This window comes from Macaca mulatta, chromosome 8, assembly GCF_049350105.2.
Source record: "Macaca mulatta isolate MMU2019108-1 chromosome 8, T2T-MMU8v2.0, whole genome shotgun sequence".
NCBI lineage: Eukaryota > Metazoa > Chordata > Mammalia > Primates > Cercopithecidae > Macaca > Macaca mulatta.
The window spans coordinates 108,780,432-108,792,446 of record NC_133413.1 but is presented as its reverse complement, the minus strand read 5'-3'; the positions used below and the strand labels follow the sequence as shown (position 1 = coordinate 108,792,446).

At 45.5% G+C, this 12,015-nt stretch overlaps 1 pseudogene; it reads left to right on the top strand.

Annotated features, from left to right (window-relative positions):
- The first annotated feature begins 240 nt into the window (after positions 1-240).
- LOC100427729 (WASH complex subunit 3-like) lies at positions 241-1,147 on the top strand (annotated as a pseudogene).
- The last annotated feature ends 10,868 nt before the right edge of the window (positions 1,148-12,015 follow it).

The window sequence follows — 12,015 nt, the reverse complement described above, 5'->3', positions numbered from 1 at the left end:
TTCCAAAGTGTGGGGATTACAGGCATGAGCCACCGCGCCTGGCCAAAATTACTCTTTTAGAGAAGAATATGGTTTTCAGGTCTCAGCACCACTCAGGGAATCAAATAAACATAGGGCTCTGTGAACCAGTTAAATGGAGGATGCCTGCGAAAACTCCTCTTAACACACCATTACTGGCTTGGGTGGCCCCATCTGGGAGGGGTTTGTGGGTGAACCCTGGGGCTCCCGCCCACCGAGAAGATGGATGACGATGGGCTTCCTCTCATAGAGTCAGGCATGACCTGACCAAGGTGCCAACTCTTCAACAGAAAAGAACGGTGGGTTTTCTAAACCAATTTGTGGTGCACACTGTAGAGTTCCTCAACTGCTTTTCTATGGTTTGTGAGGAGAAACTGGCAGATCTTTCTCTTTGTATCCAACAAATTGAAACAACTCTCAACATTTTAGACACAAAGTTGTCATCTATCTCTGACCTAGATGATGTCACAGTTGAAGTATCTCCTTTAAGTGTCACTAGTGTCACAAATGGACTTCAGCACCTCTGAAGCCACTTCAGAGCAGTTATGGAACAGTACACAAGACTCTGGACCCCAGGAAAGTGAGGGATCAGCAGGAAACAGCTGAACTGTAGCCAAGGATCCAAGATATGCCAGAGATCTCAAAATGGTTCAAGTAGGTGTACCAGCAATGGCAATCAGAAACAAAATTAGGCCGGGCGTGGTAGCTTGCGCCTGTAATCCCAATAATTTGGGAAGCCAAGGCAGATGGGTCACTTGAGTTCAGGAGTCCGAGACCAGCCTGACCAATATGGTGAAACCCTGTCTCTACCAAAAAATACAAAAAAATAACTGGGCATGGTGGCACACGCCTGTAATCCCAGCTACTTGTGAGGCTGAGGCAGGAGAATCACTTGGACCTGGGAAGTGGAGGTTGCAATGAGCCAAGATCGTGCCACTGCACTCCAGCTTGGGTGACAGAGTGAGATCCTGTCTCAAAACAAAAATGAAAAAAAAAAAACAATAAACAAAATGATATCAGAAGGACTAGACCCAGATTTTCCTGAGAGGCCAGATGCTCCAGTGCCTGATGGCAGAAGTAAGAAATTATAGAAGAAAGTTCAGATAACGAATCTTCTTTTAGTAACTAAGCTTAATTTTGATAAGAATTACATACGCATGTGTAGGGATACATTTATGTTCTGTAAGAGAGAGAGCCTGAACTCTAACGTTTAGTCATAAAAACATCAAATGACCACATACATGTCCACCACCGAGCTTCTTCTATGTTAAAAACATAAAGCATTTATAACCTAAAAAACAAAAACCTTCTCTCTTGAGATTGCAAATTGGACATTAGCACATCAATCCCAATAGATATGCAACTAAGGAGCAGAAGCTTTGTGCAAGGAATGAGGCGATCAATGATAAGGATAGTTGCACTCATCTACATTGTTGCCCTGCTCTAGCTGGGACCAGCTCCCCTGGAGCACAACAGCTACTGTAAGGTTGGCAATCAAGTTGGCTTTGAAACTGTTTATACAAGCTGATTGCTACTAGAAACATAAGAAATTCACAGGAAGTTCCATGCAAGGAACCAGAGAAAAGGGCTTTGAGCTGTGTTAGCAGCTCCATTTGAAGATTTCAGGGGTGGTATGCAGCAAAGGCAGAGGAAAGATGTTGTTAGATGAGGACCTTAACAATGGGGACTGTTTGCAACTCTTAACGCCGCCAGATGTCTGATCTAGTGGCCAACCACCTCACTGCCCTAGAGACAGTAGAGGGTAGAGAGGAGGTTAGCTAGGATTTATGTATTTAATTCACAAGTAGGAATCTGTTACTGGCACAAATGTTTTCCTGTGTTGTGGTAGGAGGAGCTACTACCGCAGGCAGCACCACGGGAGCAATCGAAGCTAGCTTGGATAATGAGAAGCACTTGGATCAATCCTTGCGGGAGACAGATCAGCAACTTTTGGCAAAGAGTGGCTGTGCAATTTGAGAGCTGATTTTAAACTGGAGGGGCCTTTTGAATTCCCTATGTTGATGTGGCTAATCAAGCCCAAAGAAAAAAAAGAGGCAAAATGGCAGCTTCTACAAGTGAGATGGAATACTTGAGTTTAAACTAGGGCAGCAGGGTGGTTTGGGGGCCACTGTATCTTAAGCTGAGAAGCAAGATGAATGGGAGAGCAGCTCCCCTGGTCCCACTCAGGGGACACCTCAGATCCAGCCCAGGACTTAGTACCCCTGATTTGTCCCTCGAGGAGTGATTTTGGTCACACATAAAGCATCTCTCAGGCCTCAGCATAAGTGAGGTCGTGTCATCCCCCCGGCCACATTGAATTTTAGAGTAAGTAACTTATGTTTTATTTGTGGCAAGAAACAACATTTTAGCTTGTAACTTGGAGGAAATGTGGTCTGTGGATATCGCTAAGGGGCAGAGTCTTTGGTTGAAGAGGCGGGATGCTGTGCTCAGATGTTAATGATGTGGCAGGGGCAGGGCAGGCTGCAGGGGCACCAGACCCTACTGCCTTAAATCCCCAAGGCTCCACACTCTATAGGGGAACAAGAAAGGACAAGCTGGGTTGAATGAGGAGATGTATTGAGTGTCGGGAGGGGTCCCATTGGCCTTAAGTGAAGATGTTTTGCTGTGAATATGTTTCCTGCATATTTCTAAAAGGGAGTTGTGCAGCCTAGTTGTTGGCTCTGGAAGAGTTGTAAAGTGATAGATTTTGTTGCATTAAATTCAAAGCACAGGCCAGTGGCTTCCCATGAGAAGAGCAGTTAGAGCAATGCAAAATCCTTGGGCCACATCATCCGAAAACCCATCTCCAAATCTTCATTTTTCCTCAAGGATTTAGGAGTTGAATGTTTATTTCTTTTGACTATGCAAGAGCTGAAAAGGCCATGAGGACACTCAAATTTATGTGGGTTACACTTAGTAGGCATTTACAAATGGGCATGTCTGGTTGAAAATAAGCCTCATCTAAGTATTGAAACCAATTGGTCAGACTTTCTGGAGTGTGGTGATGGATGCTTAGCTAGTACATAATTCATTGCAATAAAGACATGCTGTTCTCAAGAATACACTGCTAGAAATTATATTCCCAGTCTTAGGACCTTGAGCTATACCAAAACTCCTATTGCCCTGAGGGTAAATTATTAAGTGAAAAGAAACACTTAGAATCTACTCTTCCCCTTTCTTCTCTCTGTTAGCACCTGTACCATCTGTGAAAGATTTTGTTTTAGTAGACACACAAATCTGTGTGTTTGTGGAGGGGATAATTTCTGGAGGTGAGGAAAGATGTAAGGAGGATGACAGAAAAAAGCAGGGAGGGTCATGTCATAGACACACTTAATACTGTTAATTCAATCACACACTGTCAACAAGAGAGATGGTGTTAGTGTTCTATCAACCATACCAATTAGTGCCAATTTAATTATTCATCTATTTCTTTATATATTTACCCATTTGTACATGTATATCTAACTCTCCAAAAAAGCATCTGAGTCAGCTGAAATGTATTTTATCCTATTCCTCCTTCCTTCATTTATTCAACAAATATTAGTTAAGGCCTTACCATGTGCTCATGAAAATACAGCTTTGAGCAAGGCAGATAGATAAAGGGTAACAGATAGGGCCACATGTTTGAGATGCCTGGGGTTCTCCAATCCGAACAGCAGTTCCTATCTCTCTATTTCACTATTTCCAGAAGTAGATGAAGGTGAGAGGACAGCGTCCACATGAGTCCACATGTGTTTTCACTAGGGAGGGAGGGAGTGCATTTAGTGTTTCAGCTGCACCTTGGCCTGTGGGCTCTCCCAATTTTGATTTCCACAGTGTTTGAGTCAGGTTGCCTTCTAAGATCTTCCAAACCCATTTTAGCCAGCTGATTCTTAATGCAGTAACCACCAAGATACTCCATTATCTCTAGATCCTTGGTTTTTAATTTTTCCCGTTTCTGACAGCCCAAATTAGAAATAATGTGGAAAAACTTAGGAAACACAAGTGCAGAGAAAATAAATAAGACCAGTTCAATGGCCTTATATCCTAAACAAAACTTGGTTGTTGGGCCTTGGACTGGGGGGTCAACTTTTTCTTCCTGGGCACATGGTGCTCTCTGGCTGAGGAAGGGACCAACGAGGGTATTTGAGAGGCACAGGTCTTCCTTCTAGCACCCAGCCTGGCCAGAAGGCATCTGTCAGGGGAGGTGTAGGAGCCTGCTCTGTGCTCTAAGACAGCTGGGCATGAGTCAGAAGGGACTTAAAGGCAGTGCAAGCCCGCAGAGCCAGGCTGATCATATTTTTCGAGCCTTAAAATGGAAACACATGGTTTGACACAGAAGTTACAACAGGACAGAGAATCTGGAATTAGAAAATTCACATTGCAAAATTCACATTGCAAGGTGTGGTAGCTGGGTCCAAAGTGGGATTCAGAGAGATGCAAGGCTTGCTTTTGGTTGAACTGATAGCCCATCTGTGGAACTCTGAGCACAGGGCCTTTGCTGGCCAAAGAACATGAAAGACATCGATGGTAGAGTTGCCTTGGGTAGGAAGAGAAGTAGAGACTGAAGGATGAAGGGAATGGCAGAGGGTCAGTCCTTCACAGGCTCCTCTTGCAGACAGAAGGCTTAGAAGGAAAGCCAGAGGGTCTGCTGTTATGAGGAGGTTGAGGACACTGGTATAAGCAGAGGTGCTTTGAGGTTTATGGACTAAACGTGGGAGACACCCTTCTTCTATCTCTGTATGGAGCTCAGCACTGCTCTCGCGTCTCATGGGCTGGTGACTTTAGATGCTCCAAGACGTGGCATCTCTCCTCACCCAAAGTAATCAGCATTCTCCAAGGGGCATCGTCAGCAGCGGATTCTGGGAAAGCTTCAGCTGAGTGGACTGGAACATGAGGCTGAGGAGACAATTTCGGGATGAGAGATCCTGTGTGATAAGGGAGAGGTAAGTAGAGGAGTGTGAGGTCAGGGTGTTCATGAGATTTAAGCAAGGCAAGCTGAATCACAGAAACAGTAGAAGACCGCATAGCAACAGGGGACGTTTTCTTTCAAACTCAAAATTGGGTCACATGGTAGGAGATACAGCTGGATAATAGGATAGAGTATCTGAATCCAGGACTAGTCCAGAAAAATGGCCAAAGCTGTGTCAGATTAATTTAATGGAAGGTTTCATTTGATTAGATTCCCAGGCTCTGGCTATGCATGCTCATTTATCCAGCCTATTGTCTAAGCAGAACGGGAACCCACAGTCAACTTGATAGAACAGCAGGAGCGCTGCCAGCCAGCCTCTGGCTTTGAATTCTTTTTCTGATCTAACGTTTTAAGGAGGATGTGTCAGGAAGGCCTATTTAGAATACAAATGATTGCTTAAACTCTCTTAAAGGCTTTAAGAGTATATTGTAATCATTGAGTCTTTCCTTAAACCCAGCAGAGTATTTGAGAATAAATTGTTGTGCATTTGAGTCAACTGAAATTGGGTAGACTTGCTGAATTTATGAGCCTTTCTCTTCTCCTGGTCTTTCTCATGGCCATGGCAATGTGCGCTTTCACTAGCTTGTGAAATGCATATGTAGTATAATTTTCCCCAAATCGATCTATTCTACATCATTGAATCTTAGCTATTGCATTTTTATGCCAGAATCAAATTTAGCTTATTATTGTTGTTGTTGTGGAAAATAATTATAAGCCTTTCATTGTCATGGCACTTCACAATTTTATAAGAATTCACAAATGTTATTTAATTCCATCCTCACTATAACACTGAGGACCAAGGAGAAGGGGAATCATCATCTGGGCCTGCAACTCCAAACTGCTCCCTTTTTCCAAATGGCAAATTGAGGTTCTTAAAGGCTGGGTGACTTGCACATAGCCACACAGATCTAAACTGTGCAAGCAGGAAATGTGGAAGCTCAGGGGAGCGGCCCTGCCAGTGGTGAGTTCTGGTCTCATCAAGTGCTCTTTGCAAAGCCAATGAAGTGGGTTTGATCATCTCTATCTTGCAGGCTCACTGCAAGTGCAATGGACATGCAGGTGCCAGCACAATGCCCGACCCATGCCAAGGGCTTAGTTGCTTCCTTTCTTCCCCCATATCCAAGAGATTGCAGGTTCCATTTAGAGATTCTGAAGCCCACTGATGTTGAGATGTGACAGCATGAAGCTTTTCCCTCAATCAGCCTGGAGGCTAAGGGGCCAGCAGTCATACTATGCACGCGCGCGCGCACGCACACACACACATATATATGTACACGCACACATCTGAGTGGGCTAGAAGGTGAGCTCCTCCCGGAATTTCAAATCTACAGCAGGTTAAGAGGAAGACAGCTCTTCCTCATCAGCTACTGTTCTGGTCTCTAGAATCAGCTCCATAAACATCCCCACCTTCTCTCCACTACATTCACATTCATGGCAGTCCACTCTTCAGCTCTAAACTTTACAGCTCTCTGAGTCTTTGGCTTTCAAGTCGAGCTGGTTCTCACACCTGCCTGCTGACTTACGCATGATGTTTGGCCTCCTCCAGTCCCAGTGACTCTGCTCAGTGTATCCTCACTCCCTCCCTGTCTGGTGCTCCCTTTGCTCGCAGGTTGGTGAAGGACATAGGAATAGCCTGGAACACTCTCTGTTTGAGCCTTGCACTCTGTTAGCAAGCTCAGCTTGAGTCAGGAAGGGTGGGGATCACAGGGTGTCACCACTGTGACCGCCTCTTCCAGGCTGGACTCCAGGGCGAGAACCTTTGCCATCACCTGGTCCAACTTCCTTTTTTTACAGAAGGGAAATTCCGTGCTTAATTCTGGACTTAAACGACCTGAGCAAGATGTTTTCATTCATTTGTGGCAGGATAACTGGATAAACATCTCTTATTTACCCCTCCTCAGGATCCTCTGGAAAGAGAGGTACCCCATCTAGTTTCAGTGAGGAGTGAAATTCAGAAGACTTAACTGGAGTCCCTTTAGCCAACAACCTGCAGACAGATGTCTGGAGGCACTGGTTCATGACTCAGGGACATCAAGGCTTGCTTGTGGGTAACTGTCTCAGTCTTTTCCTCACACTGTCTCCTCATGTTTTCAAGGGGGCTGCTGTACCCCCAGACATGTGTCTGTATATCGCACAGGAAGAAGGAAAGTAAGGACATTGCCAGCAAATGTCTGGCTTCTCATCAGCCTATACTGCATCTCCCAGCCACTCCTAACTGCAAAGGATGCTGGGAAAAAAGTGCATTGTAGCTTCTCCAGCCTCTATGGTAGGCGCAGATAAGGGATTAGAATTGGGGGTTACTGATTCAATGTATCAGACAGCTCTCAGTCAGGCATGTGAGGGCTAGAGCCAGATTTAACTAGATTTAGAAGGAAAAAGTATGTTTCTTTCACCTGCATGTGATGAAGGAAATCTATGCCCTTCATACACTTAATAAACCTGTAAGTCTCTACTAGGGGCAGGTACTGTGCTAGCTAGACATTACAATGTGTGGGGGCAGACACAAAGCTGGGAACAGTAGACACTGGGGACCCATAGAGCGGGGAGGTTGGGAGTAGGGGAAGGGTTGAAAAATGATTGGGTACTGTGCTTACTACCTGGGTGATGGGATCATTTGTACACCAAATGCCAGCAACACACAATTTACCCATGTAACACACCGGCACACGTACCCCCTGAACCTAAAATGAAAGCCAAAATAAATAAAATGAAATAATAAAATAAAATGCCTGGGGGAAGGTAAGTAAGCCAATATTCAGTTAGCAAATACTTACTGGACGTTTATCATGTGTCAGGCCCTGGAGGTTTGGAGAATGAAGATGCATCCTTGGTTGCCCATAGCACCCAGTCTACTTTGGAACAAGAGTAGTGTGCAATGGGAACATAAAGGAGGGTACCAAATTCAGATGGAAAAGGAGTCCTCCTGGTGGAGCTGACACTGACCTGGGTCACCTTATGATATGGTTTGCCTGTGTCCCCACTGAAATCTCATGTTGAATTTCCATGTGTTGTGGGAGGGACACAATGAGAGGTAATTGAATCATGGGGGCAAGTCTTTCCCATGCTGTTCCCATGGTAGTGAATAAGTCTCATGAGATCTGATGGTTTTAAAAAGAGGAGTTCCAATGCACAAGCTCTCTCTCTTTGCCTGCTGCCATCCATGTAAGATGTGACTTGCTCTTCTCTGCCTTCTGCCGTGATTGTGAGGCTTCCCCAGCTACGTGGAACTGTAAGTCCATTAAACCTCTTTCTTTTGTAAATTTTCCAGTCTCAGGTATGTCTTTATCAGCAACATGAAAATGGACTAATATACCTTAGTCTCACCATTTCAGGGGAGGCATCTGTATTTCCTGACTCACTGCTAATTAGGCTCTGAGGTGTCTAGGTTCTAGGCCATGACAGAGGGCATCTTTCCAATTAAGTTACATTCCACACACAGTGATTGAGTTCCTATTCTATGCTTATGACATTTACAACTAAGAAGAGAGAATAATAATAAGATAATAATACTAACAATATTACCACCACCACCGTTTATCAAGGGCTTACTATGTGCCTATGGGCAAGTCTAGTCCTAAGCACTTTATATGTATTAACTTATTTAATCCTCAGAACAATCTGGAAACGTGGCATCTCCCCACTCATCCAAAATTGTCACCCTCTCCTAGAGGCACCATCAGAAGTGGATTATCAGAAAATTTTAGCTGAGTGAGAGAGGGTGGGATAAGGTTATGGGGATTAGTAGACTTTCTGGGGACAAGAGGTCCTATGTGAGAACACTGGGGCAAGAACAGGAACTGTTGGAATATTGATATCTCTGGGGTCAAATAGGCCAGATTCATTACAGAAATAATAAAAGGCTACATCGCTACAAGGGCCTTTTTTTTCACCCAAACTGAAAGTTCAGTCATGTGATTGGAGACATGATTGCACAATGAGACAGGTTATCTGTATTCAGGACTGGTCCTTAACTTGATTGTGGGTTTTATTCGATTGACTCTCTCAACCCTAGTTATTGTGTGCTTATTCATTCAGCTTATTGTTAAGCAGAATGGTAACCTACAGTCAACTTTTATTTTATTGATTTATTTTTGAGACAAGGTCTCACTCTGTTGCCCAGGCTGGAGTACATGGTGTGACCATGGCTCATTGCAGCCTTGACCTCCCAGACTCAAGCAATCCTTCCACCTCAGCCTTCCAAGTAGCTGGGACTACAGGCATACACCAACATACTAGGCTAATTTTTTATTGTTTGTAGAGATGGAGTCTCACTGTGTTCTCCAAGCTAGTCTTGAACTCCCAGCCTCAAGTGATCTTCCTGCCTCAGTCTCCCAAAGTGCTGAGATTACAGGCATGAACCACTGCACCTACCCCACGGTCAACTTTTAAAAAGCCAGCAGGAGCATGTCCCGCGGAGAAAGGCTAAAATAGAACTCTGAGAGACAGCATATAGTTTTTCTGGCAAAAGGACAGGGTTTGAGGAAACTATATTCACTGTAAATGGAGGCGATGTAGTTGAAAAGACTAATCAAAAGAGGATAAGCACTAAATTCAGGGCATAAACTCTGCCTCAGTCTTGGGCTGACCTCTGAATGATGCGTTTGTGGGGATTTGAGCTGCCACTCAGGAGACAGAATATGCAGTGAGAGTTCAACCAAGTCAACTGCCTGCTGAAACAAATCAAATAAAACAAAATCTGCATATTTCCCCACAGCCATCCCAAGCAGCCAGTGTCATTTCTCTTGTTTTAGAGGTGGTGGTAGCAGAGGCTGAGGGTGCCCCACCATATCCCCTTGGCACTTACCACAGCACTGGAGGGCACTGGAGGTTTGCAGGACGAAGACACGTCCTTGGTTGCCCATAGCACCAGTCTACTTTGTAACAAAAGTAGTGTGCAAGAGCAGTGTGTGACTCTGCCTGAGGCTGTCTCTGGTGGCTGGAGCCTGCTCTACCTGTGCATAGGACAGGCCAGAGAGACACAGGTATGATCCCTGACCCCCTCCTCAGGGGCAGCCTTTAAACAATGACCGGTGGGAATTGGTGGATCAATATGCCAGCTCCTTTGCCCTGGGGTTAGGGAAATGGGGGATAATTCCAGGACATGTATTCTCCACTGCCTCTAAGAGTTCCCCAGCAGGATTAAGCTTCTGTTTTGTCACTGGCTTGACAATGATCTTTCACTGGCTTACTTCCCTTCCTTACCTGCTCCCCTGCTGGATCTTCCTGGGATCACCTCCCAGTTAAAACACCAGCAACAGAACCCCCATCGTAGGGGGTACTTCTATGGCGGAAACAAAACTAAGATGATGGGGAAGCCTAGGCTCAGAGGAGTTAAACAAATTATCCTGGGTTCAAGTAAATAAGTGGCAGCCAGACCTCAAGTCTGGGGCTTTTGTACTCACAGCCTAACTTCTAAACGCCTACCCTGAGCTGGGGGTGTCTGAGTCTCTGGAGTCAAAGGGGACCTCCTGCAAGGCAGGCCTACCTTCAAGTGGACGGCTGTAAGTGTGGTTGTGTGGTGGGGAGGAGTCTGCTGCCCTTAGCTTCCCTCAAATGTCAGCATCTGTGGGAACAGCTGGAGACTGATAACTCACTTTTTACTTCTTCACAATTAGTGCAAAGCCCAAGAAAGTCATCAAAGGAAAGGTCAGGCCCTCCCCAGAGGCTGCTCCTCCTCTTCCGGGGCTGCAGTGCCCCCAGTGTGGGATCTCCTCTCTCAGCCTCTCACCCAGGGTTTCTCTGGAAGGGGTCAGAGCAGATGCTAGTTCCCTGGGGCTCTGCTTGGAACATGTGCTCATCAGTAAAGGTTGACAGAGAACATACTGCAAACTCCTCCCCAGGGAAGGGCAAGTGCCACCTGGCAGAGTCTCTTCTAGGGCTGAGGGAACAAGCACAGCCTGTTCCTAAGACATGTCCTCCTCGCCTGGTGGGCCCTGCACAGATGAGGCCCTCAGGAGTTGGGACAAACACTCCCTGGGAGGAAGAGGCAGATGGTTCATGCTGAACTCACGGGAGACCACCCCAGACTCCCAGGACAGCAGGGCCCCCTCCGACCCGCAGACACGGAGGCAGAGGAGAGCTCCTATCTGGCTTTGCTCTGCTCTACTGAGGACACAGAACCCTCCCTGTTTCTCCTGTGGGGCCCAGACTTTCACTTCCTTTCAGAAACTCAGCCTCACCGGGAATGAGCCAAACACAGACTCCTGGGAGCTCCGATGCCTTGGACTTTCTGAAAGAGGGCACAGGAATGTGTTAGGATGCTAGACCTGGCTCAAGATATGCAGGCCAGCATAGTCTCTCCACAGTGATATGCAGGTCTGGGGGAAAGATTCCGCTATGACTGAATGATTTAGTGGCAAGTGCACCGGCCTTATGGTTGGGAGGGTCTGGGTTCAGGTCCCTGCTCTGACTCTCCCCAAAATCCCTTAGGAAAAGGAAGATAATGATGCATTGAGGATGCTACCTTTATATAATTGCTAAGTACTTAGTAGGTGCTAAATAAATGGTAAAGCTGTTATTAATACCAATTATACTTGGGGAAGCATAGAGCAGCAAGGATAGTATAATCTTATATATGTAAAAGTGTATACTGATAGGATGTTTACCAAACATTAATAGTGCTTATCACTAGATAGTGGGATTTGGGGGTAATTTTTACTTTCTTCTTTTATTTTTCTGGGTGTTCCTTGAATTTTTTTTACAATGAATGCACACAAGAATAATTGCTCATCTATAACCTCAATTGGCTCCAGTAAAGGCTGGATTCTTGATGTGCTTGAGTGTGGAAGTTTGGGATTAGGCACTTGAGGAAATTTTAATTGCTCTTCATAGTAGAGGGAAAAGAACGTGGGTTCCCAGAGCAACCTGAGAGGAGATGAGACTGGGAAGAGGGAGGGGAGAAGAGGTAGCAAGTTGACAAAATCCCATGTGGTCAGCAACATGATCTTAAATCTCCCACGTGGTCTACTACCCACTCAGATGCTTGGTGTGAGCGACTGTTGTGGGACATGAAATTGGGGCCACATTTCACATGCTGTGTGGGGTCG